This window comes from Numida meleagris, chromosome 1, assembly GCF_002078875.1.
Source record: "Numida meleagris isolate 19003 breed g44 Domestic line chromosome 1, NumMel1.0, whole genome shotgun sequence".
NCBI classification, from domain to species: domain Eukaryota; kingdom Metazoa; phylum Chordata; class Aves; order Galliformes; family Numididae; genus Numida; species Numida meleagris.
Genome location: NC_034409.1, coordinates 92337306 through 92362412, shown reverse-complemented (window position 1 = coordinate 92362412; position 25107 = coordinate 92337306). Strand labels below are relative to the sequence as shown.

General features: G+C 37.1%; 1 long non-coding RNA gene across 2 annotated transcripts; it reads right to left on the bottom strand.

Annotated features, from left to right (window-relative positions):
* LOC110401608 lies at nt 488–9278 on the bottom strand. 2 transcript variants are annotated; one of them, XR_002440465.1, is made up of 5 exons: nt 9230–9278; nt 6733–6813; nt 5987–6070; nt 1290–1442; nt 488–967 (listed from the first exon to the last, which is right to left on the bottom strand). It is a non-coding gene; the product is annotated as an uncharacterized LOC110401608 (long non-coding RNA). The 2 variants fall into 2 exon arrangements; XR_002440464.1 differs by having other exon boundaries at nt 5987–6067.

Below are 25107 nucleotides of genomic sequence, written 5' to 3'. Positions count from 1 at the left end.
CAGCCATTCTGCAGCATTTTCTCTTTCTGTAACACATTTATTTTTTGAGAAGAGAGGGATAATCAAATCTCATTTTAGAATACCCAGCCATGTATTACAAACCTCCTCACAAACTAAACTTGTTAAAGAGAAAAGTTGAAGGTCAGCTCTCAGTAATTGTTTAGGGAAGGATTAGTGTCATGTTAAAAAGCTCGGTTTGCTGTTTTCCTGCAAATGCTGATTGCAGCTCCAGGCATCATTTTGAATCAACTGTCTTGTCTTTGGCATAGAAGATAATTATCACAGTCCCACCCAAAGAACTGAGCTTTAGCCAGCAGGGACAGCTGAGCTAAAAATGAAACAAACGCCATGTTGAAACTGAAGATATTGTACCATGTTTCCAGTAAGATCTTATTGAGTTTTCTGCCACGTTAAAATGCTATAAGGTTGTTGTGTTCCAATGACTTATAATGTACTGTTAGAGAGGATAATACTGGATACTATTAGCCAGTTAGCTGTATAAACAAGACTGTTACAGAAGTCTCATTCTAAGAGGCTAAATTCAACCTACTACACTGTGTACCTGTAATCAACGTCTTTTGTTCCTACAGATCTTGTAGTGCCTGCAGATTATCTAGAAAATGGTCAAGATTATGGTGCCTGAGACTGGTAAGGAATGCATTGTTTCAAATCAATGAGACACTCAACACTTCGTGGACGGTTTTATATTTGAAAGCATTTCTTTGGAGCTGTTTGTTTTCTGGCTTAAGACTTTGCCGGGGAGAAAACGTTTACAGCTTGATACAGGAGACTGGGAGATGATACCATTGTACTCTGTGAAGGCAAGACACATGCTGGCATCTCCCCGCTCCCTCCTATCTCTGTTGATTTAAATTTGTAAAGTCTGGAAGATGGGAACAAAAGAGTTCCTGCTGAACTCCTGAAACCAGAAGCTGTCATTCCAAAGGGTAGTCCAGAGTGGTTGGGCCTGCAAGTAAACATATGTAGGTTCATTGTTAGTCCTCAACTAACCACCACAGCCTTGGACAATCTGCCACTACCGAAGATCAGCAGCCCCTGACACCAAGACATCACCGGATTCAGGAGTGCTGAACCACTTTGCTTTGTTGTTTTTATTATCTGTCTGTCTTTCCTCATTTTTTCCATCTTTTTCTCTTTATCTTCTTTTACTCTTTCATTCTTTGTAGTAGCCATTGCCTGAGAACTTTTAGCATAGAAATAACTCCTGTGCCAAAATACTCTTAGCTGTAACACTTATTAATCGTTATTAGCAAATTACCCATTTTTACCTCCGAGTACTCTAGTCTTGGATGACTCCATCGCAGTAGCGACCCCTGCTGGCTGGGAAAGGTGTGACTCAAGAGATCGAAAAAGATTCACCTTCTTCTAAAGCCACTGAGTTGGACAAGACATACATACAGTCAAGAGAAAAAAGCTGAGTCCTGGAAAAAAAAAAAGAAAGAAAAAACTAGAAGCCAATTTAAAAGTAACTACATCACGATGTAAGATGTTTCTTATGAAGAAGTTTGTCCAAGCTGAACATGGTATAATTTAACATCAAAATGTGTGCAGAAAGATGAGCAAAGCAATGTGTCAGCCTCTAATGACTGCTTAGACCAATCCCATTTCTATAAGAAGTGATATCAGGGGGGGGATTCTGTTTTTAAGCTAATTCATTACCAAGATAACAATCCTGATTAAGGTATCACTTAAAATGGAATCATTATAAAGTTTAATTTAGAAACTCATCAAAAGCCAAGTCTGAACATGAAAACTAGATTCACACATCCAGCACTTAACATTTGAAAAGATAACCTCATTTCTTTTCAAATAAAGTGATTTATTCATATGGAAGGAGTCTTTTCAAATTTCATGTATCTCAAGTATTAAGTTCAGTAATCAATATGTTTTTACAATTCATCTGTTAGTGAACTGGAGACAACCATCATCTGATTATGCCATACAAACTCAGAGCAGGTCTGCGGACTCCCAACTCACTGAATATACTGGAGGATGAACAAATCTTTCCCATTGAGCAGTACCTGTCAATTCCTCAGGTCTAGGGTTCTTAGATGATATCACTGAATTTAAAATATGCTACTGCTGTCCATACAATATGGTAAACGGAAAATGTTAAATGTTTAGGAAAGTCATCTGATATGCTCAGAGAGTCCACAAGAGTGCTAACTGCAATAGATATGGAAGAACAAGTGGATTTGGCAAATATTGTAGTAGAACATTAGACCAAATTCAAAATTTTAGGCAAGGTACACGATTGCTTTATTATTTCATTACCTAACGAGGGCCTTGATAAACTTCTAACTGGGATCTGACTAGTAGTATGATGTGGCTCAAAGATTATGCAAAACAGCTCTTCAACTGTAAAAGTAAATCAAGTCATCAAAATGTGCTGAGACTGGACATCCATACAGAAAAAATAACCACACAGATTCATAAAGCATATCACTGCTTTGTAGTAGGAACTGTGAAAAGGAGAATTACAGAAGAGGAAGTTCTTGAAAAATGATCTGTGAAGGTTAGTCAAAAGAGTAAATTCTTGCAATAGGCTCAAAAATATTAAATAATATTAGTGGTCCAGTATAAGGTTATACCCCTTCTAAAGTTTTTTTTATAAACTTGAGAAAAAGCTGAATAAATATCAAGGCAGGAGAAGTTATTAAAATTGAAAGTTAGCCTTTAAGTAGTGAAGATTTGTGCAAATGAGGAAAACAGAAAGGATGATAACCTTTACCAGGTTGTGCGTAACAGACAGGCCAAGTACAAGCTTTCAGAACAACTTTCTAAAGACCTAAAACCAGATAAATATTCGAACATTTTCAAATGTTCAAATCTACCAAAAGAAAGTAGCCTTTTAAAAAGGCCATAGAAAAATTAAAACTGAACTACAGGAAAAGTAGGTAGAGTGGACAAAGCCAAAGAGATTTTATTTTCTATATATATGCATTTATCACAGACATCCACTTAAGTGCTTATTGTGAAAAAAATTATTTACTAATAAAGTATCAGTAATCCAACTTGAGTTACTGGTACAAAAACTTAAGCTTAAGTTGACAAAAGAATTTTCCAGCTACTTGCTATATCAAGGATCAAACTGCTGAACTGTTGTTTGTAACCGAGAACAGAACTAGGGAACGTCTGAAGAGAATACACAGTGAAGGCTCAATTCAGCTCTTCTGGATTGCAATCTTACATTCCAAGAGGTATTCTGAAGGGAAGAACAAGAATGGAGATGAAGTAAGTTTGAATATTATCCATTTGGAACATCTGATGGTGCCTCATAAGAGCATCCAAATTATGTTTTTAACTACCCTAGGCATAGGATGGTGGGGAAGTTCCTTATGCAGCTGGAAAACACAAGCATGACACAATGAAATCAGTTTTCGCAGATTCAGAGATTTCAAATGGAGAGTTAAGGCTGAGAGACCTGAGGCTGTTCAGTCTGGAGAAGAAAAGGCTGAAAGAAGATCTTATCAACATCTTGAAGGCAGGTGCCAAATGAGTGGGGCCAGGCTTTTTTCAGTGGTGCCTGGCAATAGAACAAGATGCAGTAGGCACAAACTGGAACACAGGAAGTTCCAGATGAACATGAGGAAAAAATTACTTTGAGGATAACAAAGCACTAGAACAGGTTGCCCAGAGAGTTTGTGGAGTCGCCTTCTCTGGAGATACTCAAAACCCACCTGGATGCCTATATGTGCAACCTACTGTAGGGAACCTATCTTAACAAATGAGTTGGACTAGATAATCTCCAGAGGTCCCTTCCAACCCCTACAATTCTGTGATTAATAAATGATGTGGAAACATGTGCCATAGTATGTTGATAGCGGTAACTTATTCATAGTAAAGAGGAGGGCTTCTTTAGAAAAAGAAAGGAATGGCAGAAGGCTCTGTGACAGACAGATGAAATTTACTGCATATGTATGTAAAGCAGACCATGCATGGAATAAAGAATTCTTACTTCACATATGCACTGAGAGGATTTGGATGACCAAGAGCATCAATTTAATAATCAGCAGAAATAAGAACAAATACACATTTGGGAGAAAAACAAATCTGAAATTATCATTAGGTTGAAAAATATAATTAACCTTCTTGTTAAATATGTTACAGTCCACTCGCGCCAAAAAGAGTACAATGAAAAATGCAACATTTGAGAGAAGAATAACAATTATCAAGGTAATTTTTTTTCAGTGTAAGAAATGACTTCAGCCTGGAAAAAGAAATGACAGGGTGAGAGGGACGTGGCACAAATGCATACAGTCAAGAGTGTAACATGGAGAGTGAATAATGACCTCGCTCTCTCACCATAAAGAGAGAGAGTACAGGAAAACTGGTATCCATTTCAAGGAAAATTTTTAGTCCTCTGAAGGTCAGAAAATGCAAAACACTACTTCTGTCTGAGCGTACCTGAAAAAAAGCTATATATTGAGACTGTGGTCCAGGAAGTTATTACATTTTTGCCATATTCTGGATATCCACCATCAGAAGTTATCTGACCTACTTTGGTCTCTCCTATGTTCCTTAGGAAACACAGAGACAATCCACTGCTGCCAGATTGAGTGCAATCCTGTGACTCTAGTCTTCATGAGGCTTTCCTTATATATTTATTCAGAAAAATGATAGAACTGCATATACTACTAGTATCTTTGACTAAATACATGAGAAAATTCTAGAACAATATTTCATGTTAGTTTACATATTTAATAATAATCTTTCCGTAGATCTTTTCTTTCTAATAATGAAGGTATTGCCCAGTCACTTCAAAAGAGCTGATAGCATGAGACAAGTCTCCAGCTGTGCATCATCCGAAAACAGGAAATTATGTGTAAGCTTTCTTGTGGAATAATGAGCAAGCAATTAACAGAATCAGAACATTTTCCAAGTGGCTCACCCCTTCTTCTCTGTACAAAGCTCTCCACATGGTGGACTTCAAAAAAAACTTATAGGTGTTCTCATCTACTCCCCAGTCTCTCTAGGACTCACTTTAATACACCTCACTTTAATTCCACCACTGCTTTAACTTTGAACATATTAACATCATTTGACCTAACCAACAGTCAGAGGATGGAGGAAGTAAAACAATGTCATTTCCCTGCTCTGTATGTGGCTTAAGGTCTTGTTTGAGTGTAGGAAGTTCTTCCAGAGTACTTATAGATGAAACACAGTCAGTTTGGTTTGCTGGAGTAAACATTCCACCATACCTCAGGTTCAAAGATGCATGAGGATCTGTCCAGCCACAGTTCAGAATCCCTACCATGGGTTAGTCGGGTGCTAACCTGGAACACAGCTCCAAACACCGTTTCCTCCAAAACAGAATTACCTGATGTTTGACTGCACAGACTTGGTAAACAAATGCACTATAAGAGGAACACTCAGGTGATCCACTCTGTAATCACTCTGTGCTATGAGCCAAAACTTGAATGCAGATGCTTCCTTATTTGTTACTGCCTCTGCAAATGTACGTTACATGTAAGTGGTGTAAGTGGTATTGCCATTTAGAAAGGAGATCATAATGCTTTAGGGTATGAAGGAAAACAGAAAATTAGATGTTTTAATTGAGGTACTTAAAATACTCTTCAAGTTAACAGCTAAAATTTCTCCTTTCTAACAACATTTTACTTTTTTTTGTTTGAAAAATATTCAGTAATTTTCACAGAATATTGCAAACAATAACTGGATGGATTAAAAAGTATTTTTTAACTGTTATACAAATTTTTCTACAGCTAGAAAAGATATCTTACAAATAATGAACAATGCACACACAGCCTCAGGAACTAAGCTGTCAGGAATTCAGAAGTTAATTCCACCATCTCTGATTTTAACTCTTCCTCTTGAAGAAAGAGCTTATAGAATTCCAGAAAAAAAGAAACAGACCAAAAAGGAGATCTTAAAACTCCAGTATTTTCTTAGAAACTTTAGGTTTTATTTTTAGTATGAAATAGTGGACAGGTCAGGAAGACAGTACCTTATTTAGCTATGAGACTCCATTGCTTTCCTGTGCGTAACCGCTGATTCTGGTTCTTTACATGTGATTTAGTAGATGTTCCTACTCACAGAAGTAGGAAAAAAAACAGTATCACTGCATGAAATAATTTTTAAAACATATTTTTTCTCTATGATATCCCCTTAGTTTACTTTCTGTTGCTGCTATTATGCTTTCACAGTATTTTGGTTAATTTGACCCTTTTGATACTGTATCACATTGTAATAAAAAGAGGTGCATTTCTTGCTGAGGAAGTGACAAACTGTGGCAACTTTATAAGCCAGTTGTTAAAACATAGTTGATGAAACATTCTGTTTCCTGTTTGGTAGCTTAGCTACTTCATCAAGCATTCTGCTTATTTCCCTTCATTACTGGAATTATGCCTTTCAGCTACGGAGACCAAAAACATTAATTTAGGCAACAAGAATATTAAAAGTGCATGTGAAAAAATACTGACTAGGCCAAAAAGAAAATAGGATATTAGAGTTTTAATGCTGAGCATTCTCATCATACAGATTTTATATGTAGCTAAGCGTATGTTTTCAATGCAAAGAATTAGGTATGTAGTTCTTTAGTATTAGTAAAAGCTATACACTGTCTTTCTACAGTGAAGAAAAAGAAGGGAAATCTAAGTCTTTCCATCCCTCAAATGACTTTTTTTTCCAGATTATCCTTGGCCTTTAAATTATAACCTTGTTTAACTATTACAGTCATTTAGGATAACTTACTGGAAGCTCTGTATCTTGGTGAACCCTATAATCCTGCTGTGGTGTATCGCAGTGAACTCCACAATAATGCTGCAATAGGTCCTGGAGAACAATCAAACAACAAAACAAACAAAAAACCTTCACAATCCTACCCCCAAAGCCACAAACACATTTAATAGTATCTGGGATTTTTTTTTCCTATGATGAACTCAAAGAATATGTGTCCAAATACACACTACAGCACTCATAAATAATAATTTATGAATTCACATTATTTTTGGAATTATGAGAACAAAGAAGTGTAAGAAAAATACTGCAATTGACTCAAGACATTTTCTTCATCACAAGCTATCTAAAAACATAGTGGTTTACAAGTTTAAACTTAGTGGTTTAAAAAGTCAAATAATTCATTTAAAACTTTGGAATAACTTTGTTGGTTGATGAAAGACTCAACATGAGCTTGCAGCCCAGAAGACCAATCATATCCTGGCTTGCATCAAGATAAGCGCAACCAGCAAGTCAAGGGAGGTTATTCTGCCCCCCCTACTCTTCTCTCATGTAACTACATCTGGAATAATGCATCCAGTTCTGGGGGCTCTTTATATAAGAAGGACATGGAGCCACTGGAGTGAATCCAGAGGAGGGCCGCAGAGATGATCAGAGGGCTGGAGCACCTTTCCTATGAAGACAGGTAGAGAGAGCTGGGACTCTTCAGCCTAGAGAAGGCTCAGGGGGGTTGGAAGAGGGACACCTTATAGCCACCTTCCAGTACCTGAAAGGGGCCTACGGGAAAGATGGGGAGGGATTTATTATTTTTTTTTTTTTTAAATAAGGTCATGGAGTGACAGGACTAGGAGAAATGGCTTTTTACTGGAAGCAGGTAGATTTAGACTAGTTATTAGGAAGACATTCTTTACTGTGAGGGTGGTGAAAAACTGGAATAGGTTGCCCAGAGCGGTTGTGAATGCCTCCTCCCTGGAAGTATTCAAGGCCAGACTGGATGGGGCTTTGAGCAACCTGGTCTAGAGGGAGGTGTCCCTGTCTATAGGGGGGCAGGAGGGAAAACTAAATTATCTTAAAGGTCCCTTCCAACCAAAGCCATTCTATGATATGCTTGTAAAGTATTTCATAGAATTCTTTTATTTTTCCCTAAATGATAAATAGAGAATTCAGCAACCTCTGTTTCACTGACATCTGTATTTTGCATTAACCAGTCCTACTCAGTAAGATAAATCATTCTCAGAAGCACAAAGCAATGACTTAAAAGAAATTTCCAAGCACTCCAATTTTCAAAGCCTAGATTAGTAAAATAGTTTAGTATTAGCCATCACTGCTCCTCCCAAATGTAATGGTAAACAAATCTCCCACTATCCTTAATGAGAAAAAGATTAGGCCAATACCAAGAGCTTCTACTCCCACAAATCAGAGAAGTAAGAACAATACATCTGATGGTATCAATATTTTTGAAAGGATCATAAATTGTAATAAATGCAAAGCAGATAAATGGAATCATTTTTCATGGCGTGTTCAAGCATAGAAAAGCAAACAAATTGGGACAGATCAAAGATCAAATTTCAATTCCTGCAGAATGAGCAACAGTTTGAGTTCTCAATTGTTTTCCGGTTACCTAAACAGTATACATACTCTCTTCGATAAATTGCTCAGTGGTAGCTTGAAAGAAGTATACTATTTTATCCATCCAGGAATTTGGAGGCCTGAGAAATTTAAGGTACTGCAGAAGAGTATAAGGCAGTAATCGCTATTGGGGCTGGGACGTGGAAAAAAGTTGGTAGAAATGAACTGTATGAAATTCAGCATCATGCACTTCATCATTCATAACAACGCTATTCCATTAGAAGATTTTTTCTTTGAGGGAACTACAACAGAGAAAAATATCTGCTAGGTTCTTTGAGAACTGTTTTTCATTTCTACATACAAACTGGGAAGATCTATTACAGACACATCAGGAGGAGTTCAAGTTAGCTCATTCTATACCCATCACATTTGTCCCATTACAGTACTATTACTTAAGCACCTTTGACCAGAAGGCTTACTGTAGAACATGAGATGATCACCACTAAACCACTCTAGCATAAGCATTTTATGTAGTCATAGAACACAGGTCCAAGGCCTACTATCCTTATTTGACTCACACCATCTTGTAACTATTTTGATATCTAGCAAAATAACTTAATATCAGTTAATTAAGAAAATAAGTGTTATTTTATGGAGATAGAATACCATTTCAAAAATACCAATATGTGCTGATCCAGCTCTTCCATATAAGACACATATAAAATATGATCTACCTGACCAGTTAAAGAAACTTTGACAAATATTACTTTAAATTACACAGAAGACAAAGTAGCTTCAAGCCCCTGTTCCAGGATATAACGCTATAATGTGATACAAAGAACAGCAACAACAGCAGGGCAGCAAAGAGCCTGGCTGTAGCAAATGAGGAGAAGCACAAATGCAGCAGCCATAGATGCAGAAACAAAAGAAAAATGCTACATACCTTTGGAAGGCCTCAGGTAGGCAGCAACCTCCATATGAGGTACTGTCACTGCCTACCCTTAAATGAGGTCTGGGGAGGGGTGGATCCTGGCTCCACCCCTTCCAGTCACTCAGGTACACTGCTTGCACCTGCGCTCCCCTGGGTTGGCCCTGCCTTCCCACCAGGTGCTCAATCACTGTTTCAAGCCGTGACTTAGCATTGCCACTACACGGGAAAAGGAATAGCAAAAGCATATGATCGTATCTAAATGCTTTTTGTAAAGATCTAACGTATATATATGTTTTTAATTTATAAAAAAAAACTATTTACATACAGTTGAGTTTTAATGTACTTGCAGCATTCACTGATGTTACATAGTAACAATATGAACACAATATCTACAGTATTATACAATACTCAATGCAGGTATAATTCAGTGACTGGGAGCAAAATCCACTGCAGAGAAATGAAATGACAATTCAAATATTAGGAATCAATGTAGTTAAAATAACTGAACATATACTTAATGACATTCTCATGTTACAGTATGTGGAGAAAGTGAAAAGTTCTATGAAGTCATTAATAAAGTTTAAGGTAACTCAGTGTAGTCAACTTTGTTTTACAACAACAGCTGCGTATTTACATTAAAACAAGAACACTGCATCCTTACTGCTTTTTGTTGAGATTTGGCAAAGTAAGCTTTGATTTGTATTATATTCTAATGATTTATATTTAGATTTTAATGTACTCACATCATGTGTGCATTATAGAGGCAAGAAGACACAATGCCATTCTTCTGTGTTCCCCAATTCCCCTTTGACACTGTGCACCAATATAGCACCCAACCTGCTATTTTTGAGGCCTTTCTTGGTAGCAGTTGAATTGTTTGGATATGCAAGAAGACATGGTTGGAACTCTTCTAACCTGCTTGTGCTATGCATTTTTGGAGGTACTGTGGAGGGGAAAAGAGATCAGCACTCACATCACTGTGGGATTCAGGATTCAAATAACTTTTTTAAAGGTTTTGTAACCTCTCTTGGAGCTCACAGGTGCTACCCAGCATTTCTATGCAGATGTGCCCTATGTCAATCTTGAGGAAACAAACGAAGTATTTAAGGGATGCATGGACATGGTATTAAGGGACATGGTTTAGTCATGGGACTCATTAAGTCAGGTTGATGGTTGGAGTTCATGATCTTGAAATTCTTTTCCAATCCAGATGATTTTATGACATGAGTTAAGTAAGATTTAGTTAGTGTAATATATAGCTGATAATAGCAATAACGTACTTCCTAACACTTCTGGGCAAGACATGGTATATTGCCATCAAAACTGGTGCCTTAGTATACATTTAAAATTATTTAAAAGTTGTACCAAAGTAGTATTGAGTGTGCTTTTCCCTTCTTTGCTGCGCTGTTATCTTTTTCCATTTGATGCACCAGTCTCACCTCCTTCCAGTGCCTTTCTGTACTAACAATAACATTGAGTAAATGGGGCTACAGATTGCGATGGCTGATTCTGAAATTCAGAGACTCCAAACCTAGTGCAACCAATCTTTGCTCCTGGAGAACAGCTCACATCTAACAGAGTTTCATTTTGCTCAGGGAGTGTGCAGGCTGACCAAAAAGGTTTCATTCATGAAACAGTTTAATTGCAATCCAGATGGTTGGTATTTCACTACTGCAGCAAAACTAAAATCATGACATGCAATATTTAATTGATTCCTCATTTTGCATGTTATGTTGAGTATATGTACACATACATTTAAATTTCTGATGCATCACATACAAAAAGTCAGTCACATTCTTACCCAGTGTGCAGATGTTTGCTACTAACAAAATCAAACTTTTCTTTTTCTTATTTTTAGAATGTGTTATAATAATGTACTGTCACATTCTGAACAATGAAGGACTCCTTGAGTAACATAACCAGACTAATGTATATAGCATTATACAAACACTTAGTTCACTGAATTAGTTCCCAGTTATTCAGCATTTCAATTACAAGATTTCATGTATGGTACATAAGGCATTACAGCTTGGACCCTTCATAAGCTGTTGTAATTTGGATTTGTATCCTCCTCCTCATATGCTGCTTATATTTAATTTAAGGTTTCTTCGTTATGACCAACTGTTCAAACATTAGCCTTTTGGGGTAAAGATTCTAGAATAAATTCTTCGCTCTGAGAAGCAAATTTAACTGCAAGAATTCAATGACTTTAACAAACCCAGGAAGAGGATTTGTCCTTTTGTCTGTGAACTTTTAAAAGATGAAATTCTTACTGATTTTAATCAGAGAGTAGAAGTATTAGAGATCTTACCCATTATTTTTTGCAAGGAACTTGGACTTTGCATCTTAGGTGTTTGAAATAACAAAAGCTCCACAGAAATGAAAGTACTTGATAAAACATGGGAAAAAGAGTCTTTAAAAAAAAAAGTTCCTGGTGATTAAAACAGCTTTCTACATTTTTATGACTTTAAACTTGTCTTGTTGGGGAAAATTAGCATTAGACTCCAAGGGCCAATTTTCACATTTAGTTATATCAGTTCACTCCAGTTTAAGTCAATGATTGTTCATAACCAGTCTGAAACTAAAAAGAAGTTAGATTTATGCAGGGATATTTAAAGAATGGATAGTACGCACAAAGGATAGGGAATAACATATAGGAGACAGTAAAAAAAATAATGTATTATGGCAAGAAACCAATTAAATATACTGTTTGCTGATTTCCTTGCAAAAGGTCTTGACCATAGATTGCTTCGAAGTTTCCTTTCTTTTCAATTCATTTTTCTTCTATATGTCTCACTTCAGAGATAAATTAAAAAAGGGAAAAAAAAGTGATGTTATGATGTGGAATACCAATAACCAAAAATCATAAAACCATGACAACCCTTTACAAGTGAAATTACCATAGTGTAAAATAAAGGTTTCACACATGTAGTGGCACTCACAGCTGAGAAAAATAAAACTTGGAGATACATACTTTCCTTAAAGAAAAATTGATAAAGAATACTGATGAAGTGTGGCTGGATATAAGTCTAAGAATAAGAACAAATTCCAGTAGTAAAAAAGTAATCGATTTCTAAACTAAAACAATAATAAACTGAATGGACTTAGCCTCTAACAGAGTAAAACTGTGTACTAAGAAATCTAAATGAGACTCCTAATGTCACTCAGCAACATCTTCCAGTGTTTTTGCACTCTTTTGTAAAACCTGGAAATACTCAGAAACTCCTTTACCATTCCTTTTTAAAGTATTGCATTATTACAATACCAACAAAATAAAACCATAGACCCAAACTTATCAGGATAATCAGTTAGTTAGTACTTTCTACACTGCATGATCAACTCAGCCATTGTTGCAATGAGAGCCACGTTAATTGCAATTATAGACACAAAAATGCTAACATTTATCATTCCTTTTTCATTTTCATTCAGAACTGAAGGGGGCCTACAAGAAAGCTGGGGAGGGACTTTTTATAAGGGCATGTAGTGACAGGATGAGGGGAAATGTCTTTAAACCGGAGGAGGGTAGATTTAGACTAGATGTTCATAGAATCGTAGAATTATAAAATGGCCTGGGTTGAAAAGGACCTCAAAGATCATCTAGTTTCAACCCCCCTAACATGGGAAGGCTCGCCAGCCACTAGACCAGGCTGTCCAGAGCCACATCCAGCCTGGCCATGAATGCCTCCAGGGACAGGGCATCCACAACCTCCTTGAGCAACATGTTCCAGTGCGTCACCACCCTCTGAGTGAAAAACTTCCTCCTAATATCTAACCTAAATCTCTCTTGTCTTAGTTTAAAACCATTCCCCCTTGTCCTATAACTATCAACCCATGTAAACAGTCGTTCCCCCTCCTGTCTATACGCTGCCTTCAAGTACACAGGCCACAGTGAGGTCTCCCTGGAGTCTTCTCTTCTCCAAGCTAAACAAGCCCAGTTCCCTCAAACTTTCTTCATAGAAGAGGTACTTCAGCTATTAGGAAGAACATCTTTACTGTGAGGGCAGTGAGACACCAGAGCAGGTTGCCCAGTGAGATTGTGGATGTCCCCTCCCTGGAGGTGTTCAAGGCCAGGCTGAGTAAAGCTCTGAGCAACCTGTTATAGAGGCAGGTGTCCTTGCCTATAGCAGGGTGTTGGAACTAGATGACCTTACAGATCTCTTCCAAGCCAAAGCATTCTATATTTCTACGATTCATGATCATGAGCATTTATGGCTTCCAAATTTCCCTTGTCTATAAATGCTCACTTTTATGAAGAGGAGATGGCACAGAAACTTCTGCATAAAGCATATATAGAAAAGGATTTGGGTCTCAGATGGAAGCCTTGATTTAACTGACGAAATGGTGTTTCTGCCTGTGTAGTTTTGTAAAAAATTTCTATCTGCCATGGTTTAAAAAATGTAAACTTTAAGAGCATCATTTTTCCCACAGAGGAGCATCTGCATATTTTTTAATATTCATGTTAAATATTTATGGTAGTGAAAATCATACCCACATCCAAAGAGCAGTTTCAGGTGTGCATAACATAGTTCATCTATTGACATACTCATGAATGAACAGGTGGGAGAGAAGGTGGTGAAAAGAATAAATAATACTAGCAAGGACTGATATATACACTAGTAGGTAGGAAAGACATAAAGGGTAAAATTCACTTTTTTTTTGAGCATTACTGTAAAATCCCCCTTTTTCGTGATGTTCCCAACAACAAATAAGCATGATGTTCACCTGTTTCTGGACAAACTTTACCCTGCAAAATGGCTCTCACAAGACACTGGCTTGATTCTAATGACTGACTAGATGTTTTCATGTTAAAAACAAGGATTTTCATGTTAGTACCCAAATGTGTTTTTGCAGTTAATTCCTTTTAAATATACTTTTGGAAAATTTAGCTATCTTATACCACTTGTTTCAAAAATAACCAGAATCACGGAAGCAAAAACTTTTATTTTCCTTATTCCTTCCTTTTCATGTTCACTAAGGTAATGACGAATACACATAGGGATGATGTGTAATCAAATTAATTTCAAGTAACAAAAGCTGTGTAAAATGCATTTACTCCAAAACAATAAACAAGCACATGATTAATAGCTTGCAATATGCCTACATTTGATGTGTGAAAGTAAAGACGATGCAGCAGCTGAGTAACTTTGAATCAATTCAGCGTTCACCTTGTAGAAAAGCTCATTGTTTACTGCAGACTTAGGTTCTATAAAATAATTTTCAAGATCTCTGGCTGAAATTCTTCACAACAGAAAAAATTAATTCTTCCTCCTCTAACACCATGATTTAGACTAATCCCTAGAGCAATAAATCCCCCAAATACCTACAAAACTGTGTGTTAAAAAAAACCTAGAAAACATAACTACGTACTTCTAGACACTGATAAAAAAAAGTTTAAGCATTTACATATTAAGTTTATTTTTTGCAAAAATTTGTCATAATTTTCTGTATATTTAGAGATCATATAGAAGGGCCCTTAGTAACAGCTCCTTTCTTCATTAATAGTCATTGCACTTTGAATCCCTGAGCACTATGCACTTATTAACTATACAAACACACTGAATATACAATGAAAATAAAGAGAAAGAGATGTGGTAATAGCAAAGACCATTCCGTCTGTGTGCAGAACTCTATTTCTCTATCTAATTTCAAATGTGTAAGAAAGTTGAATCTACTTATTGTTTTTCAGCATATTCCTAGATGAATATTTGCTGCTTACTGGAGAAGTAGTTCTATGTCAGTGATGAGTAATGATAACACAGACTAGCTGAAGGCTTGTTTAAGGTTAATTCCGTATGGTTCTCATCTAAATTGTGTTGCTGTCAAAGCAATAGTTACGCTGGGTTTCAGTGGAGACTGGAATCAAATTCTACATTGAATAGGTTCAGGAAAACCTTTTATTTCTCCTCAAATCTTATAGAGTGATCAAAAATGCTTAAAAGTTGAGATTTTGAGATATGAGCAACTCAAATAGAAAAAATGTAAGAGTTTGACTGTAAGTCAAATAAAAAACATTTTGTAGTACTGATGTAATATTTGTTCCCAGACACATCTGCACACTCCAGAGATGTTGCACCTTCTTTTAAATGAATGTGGTCTAATAAGGAAGAAAGTCAAGCTACTAACCCCTAATTTTGTTTTCCTCTAATATTTAGAGTTTATTAATAGTTTAATAGCAAAAGGAGCTCTGAATGTGGTTATAACAGGATAGTACCTGCAATCTTCCTTAATGTCACATGATACAGAATGTACCTCTATTTGTATTTATTTGTTATAAATATGACTTCACCATATGTCAGAAAAATACATTTCTTTAAATGGATCTACTAACCAAAATAAATGAATGAATAAATAAATAACTAGATATGGAAATACTTAAGAGATAAAGACTAACAAAAGTAGCAATTCTTTTTCCCCCTCAGCAAAACATAAGAAGCTCAGTCAAATGTAGAGGAATAAATAACACTGTGACTACATGCAACTGGTGTTGCTAATACCTGCTTTAGCTCCTTGGAGATTGGTTGCATTCATTTCATATCAGATGACCACTCGAGTTTCACAGTGTGCTCTACAGCTCTTTTTACAACAGAGAGCGTTCTGCTCAAGCTCTGGCAAGTTGTCATTGATTGTTTCAAATGTTCTGTATTCAGCTATTCAAAGAATGATTCCCTGGCTTTTCAAACTGCAAGCAAGCTTAGTGTGTCAAATATGCTTCTGAAGATAAAGGCATTTGTAAATGTAAAGGCATCTTTAAATTCAAAAGGTGCTTAACTATGTATGCAGCCTTTACAAAGCACAAGCAGCGAGCATGAGATTGTTCTTGGTGAGAAAAAAAAACAACTCAGCATCATTTTCTTCTTTCTGAATTCTGATTTCAGAATGAAGATTTAGTAGATTTCGTAGACTCAGATATAATGAAGTTAGGAATTTTAGCTGTGCATCAATTTTGGCACCACTACTTATCTATTTTATGCACCACAGAAAAGATAATACTGTCTCTCCCAAAGAGCTGCAATTTCCTTCAAGTATATGCAGTATATAAATACAGGGGCTGGGAGGCCTCACTGGGCAAACCTGCTGGCAATGAAACAATAAACACATTGGCATATATTTGCATACATTTACTCAGAAAAAAAATGAGGTAATGAAAGGTCTGAGTGGAGGGGAAAACAGTGAGACCCTAAAATATCAGTATTTAATTACTCTCTAAATTGTTCTGTTATATTCCCACTTCTTTCTCCTATTTCAAAATCACCTTCCCACAATTCTGTTCCTCTTAGAAATAGAGAAAGGGTACAGCAGATTTTCAGTTCTCTTTGGGTTTGACATTGAGATCAGCAGCTAAAGATTTTCATTTTACCCTATCCAGGTGAGCAGAAAGGGATTAGCTGTAGGGGAATTCTGCTTTTTCTTTGCTTGATTTGGGCTTTAGGGGTAGGGTCTTGAGTGGGATGGGGATTGGAGGGCTGTGGTTAGTACAGGTAAGATTTAAGAATGTCATGGTTTTATGATTTTTGTTATCGGTATTCCACATCATAACATCATGTAAAGCACTGGAAAGTTAAAGAGTTAATGCTCCAGTTCCATTGTCTGTTGATTTTCCTCGTACCTGGTTCTCAGAAGAGAAGAACTACATACCCCAGAGGACTTTGCTTTCAGAGGGAAAGATAAAACTGCTCACAAGTGACGAGACTGTCTCTTTCTTGCTGCTCATCTTGGTAGTGAAACATCTAGCTGTTTTGCCTTCAGCTTTAGAGTAAGGCCATTGGTTTTGGACACTCTCTCTCTTACTTTACTTGATTTATTAGCCTAAATTCCAATTATATCGTATTGTATTGTGTTATCTTGCATTCCAATATCATGTTTACTAAATTAACTTTCCTCCTCATATTGTTGCCGCTGTTTTGTTTTTAGGCCCACCTTGATTTCCCTACCCTTCCTCCTTTTCCCCTTTCCCAGAGTGTGGGTCTCAGTGGCTGCTTATTAAGCGATAGCTGCGTCTGCGCATGTGACCGAATGAACCCAGAAGCTCCGAAAGCTGGGAAAGTCAAAGAAGGATTTAGAAGACAGAAGAACTGACCAGAAGGAGGGCGGGCAGCCCATGACACAGAGCCTCGTGCACGGTGCGTGACCGAGACTGTGATTGGATGTGGAGCCTCGTGCACAGCGCATGATCAAGGCTGTGATTGGACAGAAGTTACGAAACCAGCGCATGTCGTGGATGCGGTCGGTTGTACGGGTATAATACTGGGAGTGTCCCGGGGAATAAATGAGATCTGCTTCCACCGCATCGGTGATTGAGAGACTCCGTCCGAGCGAGCACGGACAGCCTCGGGTCGGGAGGATGGACAGCCGCGGGAGGGGATAGCAACACCAGAGCATGGGTCTGTGGGTCCCCTGCCCCATTAGTCACAGAACCAGGCCAAACAGGCCCATAAACCACTGACACACCCCCCACACCCACTTTTGGGCTGGTGAGCCTGTGGGCCTGCTGTCTCCCTGTCATGGACACAGATCTAGAGATAACTCCATGACAAAGAAAGAAACAGGTATTTCATGTATTGAGGCAACAAGCTGCCTCAGTGTAGGCCAGCTCATTTGGTTGACCCTGCTTGGTGGGAGGATATGGAAAACAAGACAATCAAACAAGGTGAAGTCTAGCCAATCATCAAAGTCTGACTTTTGTTCTTAGTTGAGAAACAGGTGTAGATAAGTCACTTCAGCTCTTTGTGCCTTTGATTTCCTACTCATGAAGTGAGCAGTTCCTTACTGAAGCTCTTCACTGAAGACAAATGGTTTCTGGTAGAACTATGTGCTAATTTCCCAGAAGAAAAAGTCATGTAGTGGACTTCCTAAAGATTCATAGAAGATTTGTCCCACCGGCACTGATGCTCAGCTGTTGGTACAAGAGGGCAGCCTGACCTCTACTGAGCCCTCAGCTGTGTTAGGTCTTTGCTCATAGGACAGTGTACTGCTCATGGCCTCTTACCTTTGGAGCTTGATTCCACAGGGAACCTAATATATTCTGCATCTTGGTCTTTTCTGAAGCATATTCAGAGGTCATATTTCTTCTATTACTCTCAAACTATCTCCCAAACAGACTCTGATCCAACTTGCCAACATTACTGAGATGGGCAACAGCTTATTTCTTCTCTTGGTAATTTGCCATCCTGCCATTCTGAGCAAGTGTTACACTAGACACAGAATCCCAGGTTGCTGAGCTCAAGAGATGTGTATTGAAACATGTGCCTTACAAGCATACCCAATTAGTTCGGTACATGACTCATTAGACAAGTCATCTTTAGACATTTCTGCATATGCTATGCAGAAAAACTTCTGAATGACTGAAAGAAGGAAGGAAACAAAGACCAATGAAAAATGAAGACATAGGTATTCATGTACTGATTTGAGAAATGGGAAGACTCTACTTTTAAAGAATTTAGTTAATTTTTTTCTCTAAAAGACATTGAAGCCTTTCGTTTAATGTGTCTGCAGCATGTTAATGTTTTCAGTTATCATGAAATGGTATGCATCCAAAGTTCTAATGAAAATTAAATCTCTTTTTTTATGATATTTCTAAACTTTTTTCATTATGGCTTAATTAGGGATGATGAACTTATTATGGGAGAAACTGAAACAGTATTGATTGTGATGTGCTGTCCACCAAGATGCCTTCCAGGTATCTGTAATATAAAACTGAGTATGTGTGCTTCTGCAAAGGAGATGGGTGAGGTGGCAGTTATACTAACTTTTGCAGTATATGTGCTCAGTTCTCACTCTCTACTAAATTTGACACTACTGTAGAGATGCACACGAACTCCCTTTCAAAGAATCTCCGAAACATATTCAAGTCTGTGCTTCTGACAGTATCTATTAGAATGACAGAATCATAGAATGGCCTGGGTTGAAAAGGACCTCAAAGATCATCAAGTTTCAATGCCCCTGCTGAGTGCAGGGTTGCCAACCACTAGAACCAACCACTGTTTAGGTCTAAACAGATCTTTAAATAGACATAAAAGAGCAAAATATATGCAAATATGACACAACCATGTGGAGGAATTCTTTTCTTACATTGCTAAACACATGCCATTCCACCCTACTTCCCAAAGTTTGTTGTTGTTTTATTGTTTTCTTCTTTTTTTTTTTTCCTGAAAAGCTCAGTCTCAGGCCAGTAGGGTGTAAATACAAAACAAAGATAACTGGAGGACATTCGTCCAATTATGAAAAAAAAAAAAAAAAAGAAAACAGTTGGATAGCTATCTGACTCAAAAAATTATTTGCTCCAAAAATTTCAAAAATACTTAGACCATAATGCATCTCAGAAGATCAATGCCTTTTTATTTATGGGAAGCCAGAAAGGTCTCCACACAGAAATTCTTGCAGCCCTGGGGTACAGTCTCACTGTCCAGCTGCATAGCTGGGTTTCTATCACCATCACTGTCCTCATGGAGGCAGGATTTCCCTGACAATCCACACCGTGCAGCAAAACAGCAGGTGTTACTTCCCCCCCACTATCTGAAGGAGATTACAGATTGCCCTAAACCAAGAGTTGGCAACCTATCAAAGTGGCGTGCCAGACTGTGTGTTTCTTTCCCAAATTAGAGATTCAGCATGCTGGAAGAGATACAAAGCATTCAGCTTTTCAAGGAGACAAATTGTTACCTATTAGTTTAGTTTTAACCCAGTGTGAGCCCAGCAACATTATTTTCCTACAGTATTAAGCTGTGTTACTGACTATATCTTGCTCTTGTGTCAAGCAGTGATTCGGCCCCCAAAAGCTTGAGAGCTAATGTCTACATTCAAAGAGATCTAGGAATATTTTTGAGCTCCCTGTGCCGTATCCCAGTTTCATTACTGACAATGGACCACTGACACTTCTTCTATCCACCCTTCAGCACATGGTAGTCTACATGGGAAAACAACTAAGCTGCTTGCCAATTTGGAGACATAACAGTCCAAGAGTCCCCAGTTCAGATGAATGTGGAACTTCTGCATTGCTGAAGGTCAATTTACATATAGCTAGGACCGGTTAGGAAGAAGGAGGCACTGCAGTTTACAGTTCTTTCTCTCAGGAGAACTTGACTTTCAGTTGTAAACCTTGCCATGTACCATTCAAGATCTGTTCACACCTTCAACACCATTGCTCTCAGTTAGTTTTACTCATTTCATCTAACCTCAGAACGCCAGTAGTCTAAAAGTTTGGCATTTAATGTAGGTAGTCATTTACATTCCTGCAATGACAACAGTCAGGCAGTTACAGAAGAGAACTTTTCCCACTTGTTTTAGTCATGTACTAAAGGATAAAACAGAAAATAAGTATTTCATTATAAAGAAAATTTAGAATAAATGGGTAAAATTGAAAAGCTACATGCAAGTTACTGTGTTTTGCAATAAGATAAAATTCTAAATACTTCAACTTAAAAAATTGGTGCATCTTCCATTGTGATTAATGAAAGCAGCGTTTGTATGGAGTGTGGGAAGGTTCTAGTTAAAGAGGAGTACAAATATGCCCAAAGTAGCTCTATGTTTAAATGAAACATGGTGTTAGTGTGTGTTAGCTGTTTTTTTAATTCACTTGGGAAGTTTTGTGGTATACTGTAATTCAGAAAATTCCACAGTGATCTTTCCCAGATTTATGAATATCCATGAATCTTAAACATGTGAAACAACAGTAGGTCATCTAGAGATGAAAGGAATGAGTACAACAGAGAAGCCACTAAATGGTATACAATGCATATTTTAAACTTGATGGTACTTCTTGTGGAAAAAAAAAAAAAGATCTCTGCTGCTGGGAGAAAATATAAAGTATATGTATGTTTATAGACTTACAAAGCGTATGAATGCACTCAAAACAGAATTCTCACAAAGTAGAAGAACAAGTTACAGAAATTCAGTACACTTCAAGAAAAGACAGAAACCAAGTAATATAGGAAATCATTAAAATGAAAGATCAAGAAATAGCACGAGTACAAAACACTCCATAGAGAGAATTCAAGGCAAGTAATAGTCGATGTGTACAAATGATGTGGCACAATGGATTTTGCCTACAGTGAGGACCTTTGTTACACCCATACCTAATTTCTAACTTCACCAGAAAAATCACTGCCTTCCAGCTGTATGTGATTGGATTATGTACAGATCACAATTATTTGCTGAGCCAAATGGGTAATATAGATGAGACTCCAGTTTATTTTGACACGCCACCCAATTACACCATTGAAGAAATAGGTACAAAATTTGTCATCATAAAAAACTTTGGGGAATGAAAAAATGCACTTTACAGTCATGTTGGCAGTGTTAGCAGATGGTATGAAATTGCCACCATATGTGGTTCTGAAGCATAAAACAATGCCGAAGGAACAGCTGCCTACTGGAATAATTGTTAGGTGTCAAAACCAGGATGGATGGCTGAAGAGTTAATGAAGGATTGGCTGAATGTTGTTTGGAATAGGTGACCAGGTGTGCTATTAACAGAAAGGAGCAATGCTTGTCCTAGATGCTTTCAAAGGGCACCTACCACTAATGATATTATTACCACAGACAAAATATTATCAGAGAAATTAATACTGTTCTCTGGTAATAGCAGAGGGAGGACAGACACAGACACAGGTGGCTTGATGTACAAATTCTTTGAAGACCATTTGAAATCTGTATATTCAGAATGGCTCTGGATGGATGATCACACTATAATTCCTATAGAAAAAGATAATGGAGGTAGGCACAACAATCTTTGTCACTGTAGTTAAACAGTATGGTACCAGATAAATCTAGAAGTTTCAGCTCAAAGTTTTAAGAAAATCCACATTTCATTTTCTGTTAATGGAACCAAAGATGATTTCTTTGAGTTCAAAGACACTGAAAACACAACAATGAAAATGACCAATAAATTGAATATAAGCAGGAGAGTGACAGAGACAGAAATGAAGAGGTATAAGATATTGAAACCAAAAGGCATTAGTAATAAAGTACAGGAGAAGGAGTTAAAAGTATGCATGCTTACTGGGCATATTGCAAATATATAATATAAAATCTTTGAATTTGAGATTACCTCTCCCACCACCTAAAATGCAGAAGATGATAGACTGAGTCATCTTTCTTTCAGGTTAACATAGTAAACAAAAGCAACACTCAGTCTCCACAGCACAACTGGCAACTGTGCCAAGAAAATGTCAGGGGTGCATGGCAGAATCACTTGTGTGGGATGAAATAGGACTAGGCACATGTCAGAGGAGTGCAATTGTGTGGACAACAAAGCACCTTCTCTATTAGTTCAAATTTTTGTGAACTGGTGAACTGTAGTTGAACACAACAGCACTACCAAAGGATCTCTGTTTCACAGATTAAAGGATAGCACATGTAACTGAAGAGACAATTGACCTACAGCCTACACAAGATCTCAGATATTACCAATATGGCCTCACCAGTGCTTCTTGTTCCTAGAAATAGGATCAAATAATGGCAATCATACAGAATTTCCTTACCCAGAGAAAGATTAAAATTCCATCACAAAATATTTCTATGTATTTATCATGTGGCCTCTGGGACTTCAGCATATCACTGTTGACCATTTTTTCTCCTTGAATACAGGATTACACTCATGACTAGATGTCTTTGAAATGTATATTTTTAAAATTAATAACTGTACGCAGCATAAGAATGTTCTTTAGAACTATTTCTGTAGAAATATGTCTAGATTGGTGGATATAAATGCACGAGAAACCTTACAAAACTTCAAAGCCTATCCAAACCACCGAGTTGCTTTTTCTTATTGCAAGATTCAGAGGCGTATCAGTTTAAGCATTCTGTTACGATAGGAGATACTACTGCATTAAAGAGCTCCAGCATGAAGAAGAACTGCCTAACAAGAATATAATCAAGTCTGTATAAAGAGATCAACTGCTCCCTGCCATGCTTAATATAGTCAACCTTTTGTTAATAACAGTTGCTCCTGGAAGCATCCAAAATTTCAGAATTTAAACACAACTGACTTGGAAATTTAAAGGCCTGCAGGACTTGACACAGTTCTTGTCCATTTCTATTGAAGTAGCACAGAGACCTGGTTCTTCCTCATTGCTGCTTGTAGAGTACGTTCTTAAGAGTGTTGTTTGAAAGGCTGGAGATGGAAGAGTTTTAAATAGATTAAGTGGATATTTGTGCCTTATCTACCTCCCAGTCCCTATACTAGTTTAGGACTAAATCTTTCTCCATCAGTTGCTCTGAGGCTTTTCTTGGTATTGGCAGAAACAGTGTCAGTGCCCAGACAGACTCCGTAGGAGAGAAATATGAAGTTACCTTAAAGTCACCTTTATTCACAAGCATTTCTGGTGAGGTTCTTTCCCCTTGATGTTGCATCTCAATCTCTGCATTATTTTCAAACTACTTTTAATAATTAAATTTTAAAATTACATTTAAGTGGAACAATCTTTAAGTCTATGTTGAATAACTTTGGCTTTTGCTCAATGCCTAAGAACCTATCATGAAGATACGGCAAATATTTATCAATTTTTAATGTCAATACCATGTTTAGGAAAGGTACCTTACCTCCTTAAATATTCCAAAGTCAAGATATTCAAATTTATAGTTCCTACAGAAGGTTTAACTATTCCTCTGTGTGTATACTTTTTAACAAGACCTTTCACTGTGTGATCACAGGCAGTACTTTTGGACACAACAGATTGCTAGCTACTGTATGATGTTAGATTTATCAGTAGAGGAGTGGGGACAAGTGCAGCTTTGAATGTCATATGTACCAGTTGTTTAATCAAGTAAAGAAACATAGCATTTTTTGCTTCCTGAGAGATGATCTCCCAATTAGTAACAATTTTCTATTAAAAAAAATAATGCTACTGAAATAAAATTTCAAGAAGCACAAAGAGGTACTTGGTTTACCTTCTATATCTGTGCAATAGATGGAGGATAAAAAATTATCTCTTCAAACAGGAGGTGCTCCACCATACCAGTAATATAAAAAGCAGCACTGCCTAGCATCTGAAAGGTACTTCCACAGACCTTATTTTCCCTACCTCTGTTGCCTTTTTGGCTAAATAGAATAAAATACTGTATTCTTTCTAAAATGAGATTGATTTGCCTCTGACAGAATTGATTGGAAAAATTCCTACAAGTCTCCTTGAAAGCAATGTGATATCACCATGAGCAATGAGTGATGTGTGTCTGACAAAAGAACAGAAGTAGTAACTAGAGACAAAGGAATTTAAAAAGTATTTCTAATTGATTTCTCCACACTTTTCTATGCAGCTACTATTCCAGGGCCAAAGTTAAATTTTCCTTGTGTTAAAATGCTTCTAAGGGAGAAAAGCATTTCCCCTCCAAATGCGTGTTCACTATTAGACCTCTACTTCCCTTATATTGGTTTATGCAAAATGAATTCTGGGTCTCAGTCTAGTTTCCAATCTATGTAAAACCCATTCCAACTGAATCTCATTGTCCCAGTTAAATAGCCAAGGACTGAATTAGCATAGAGACAAAGGATAGCTCTGAGCAGTAAGTTAGAAAAAGATTTCTCACAGAATAAATAAGTATATGGTAGACTGGAATAACAGAGGCTTTAGTGTTGTATTCATAGTAGACTCATGCAATTTGAAGAGATTCCTATCAGACTTAGCAATGCATGGTTATCCTTAGAGAAAATAAAATAGTCAAGATCTCAGTGTTATTTCAGAAAGAAATCATTAGTACCTATTAAAAATATGAATCAGAACACACATCTTTGTTGTTTAAAAACTAAACATCAAAATATTTTATCTGAGAATGATGAAACAAAATGTTCCCCTTCCTAGAGGAAAAAAAAATCACTTTTCTCAGGAGAAAAAATATTGAACTATCAGGACAAATAATGTTCCTTAATCTTTCCCTAGCAATTATTTATGCCCAAA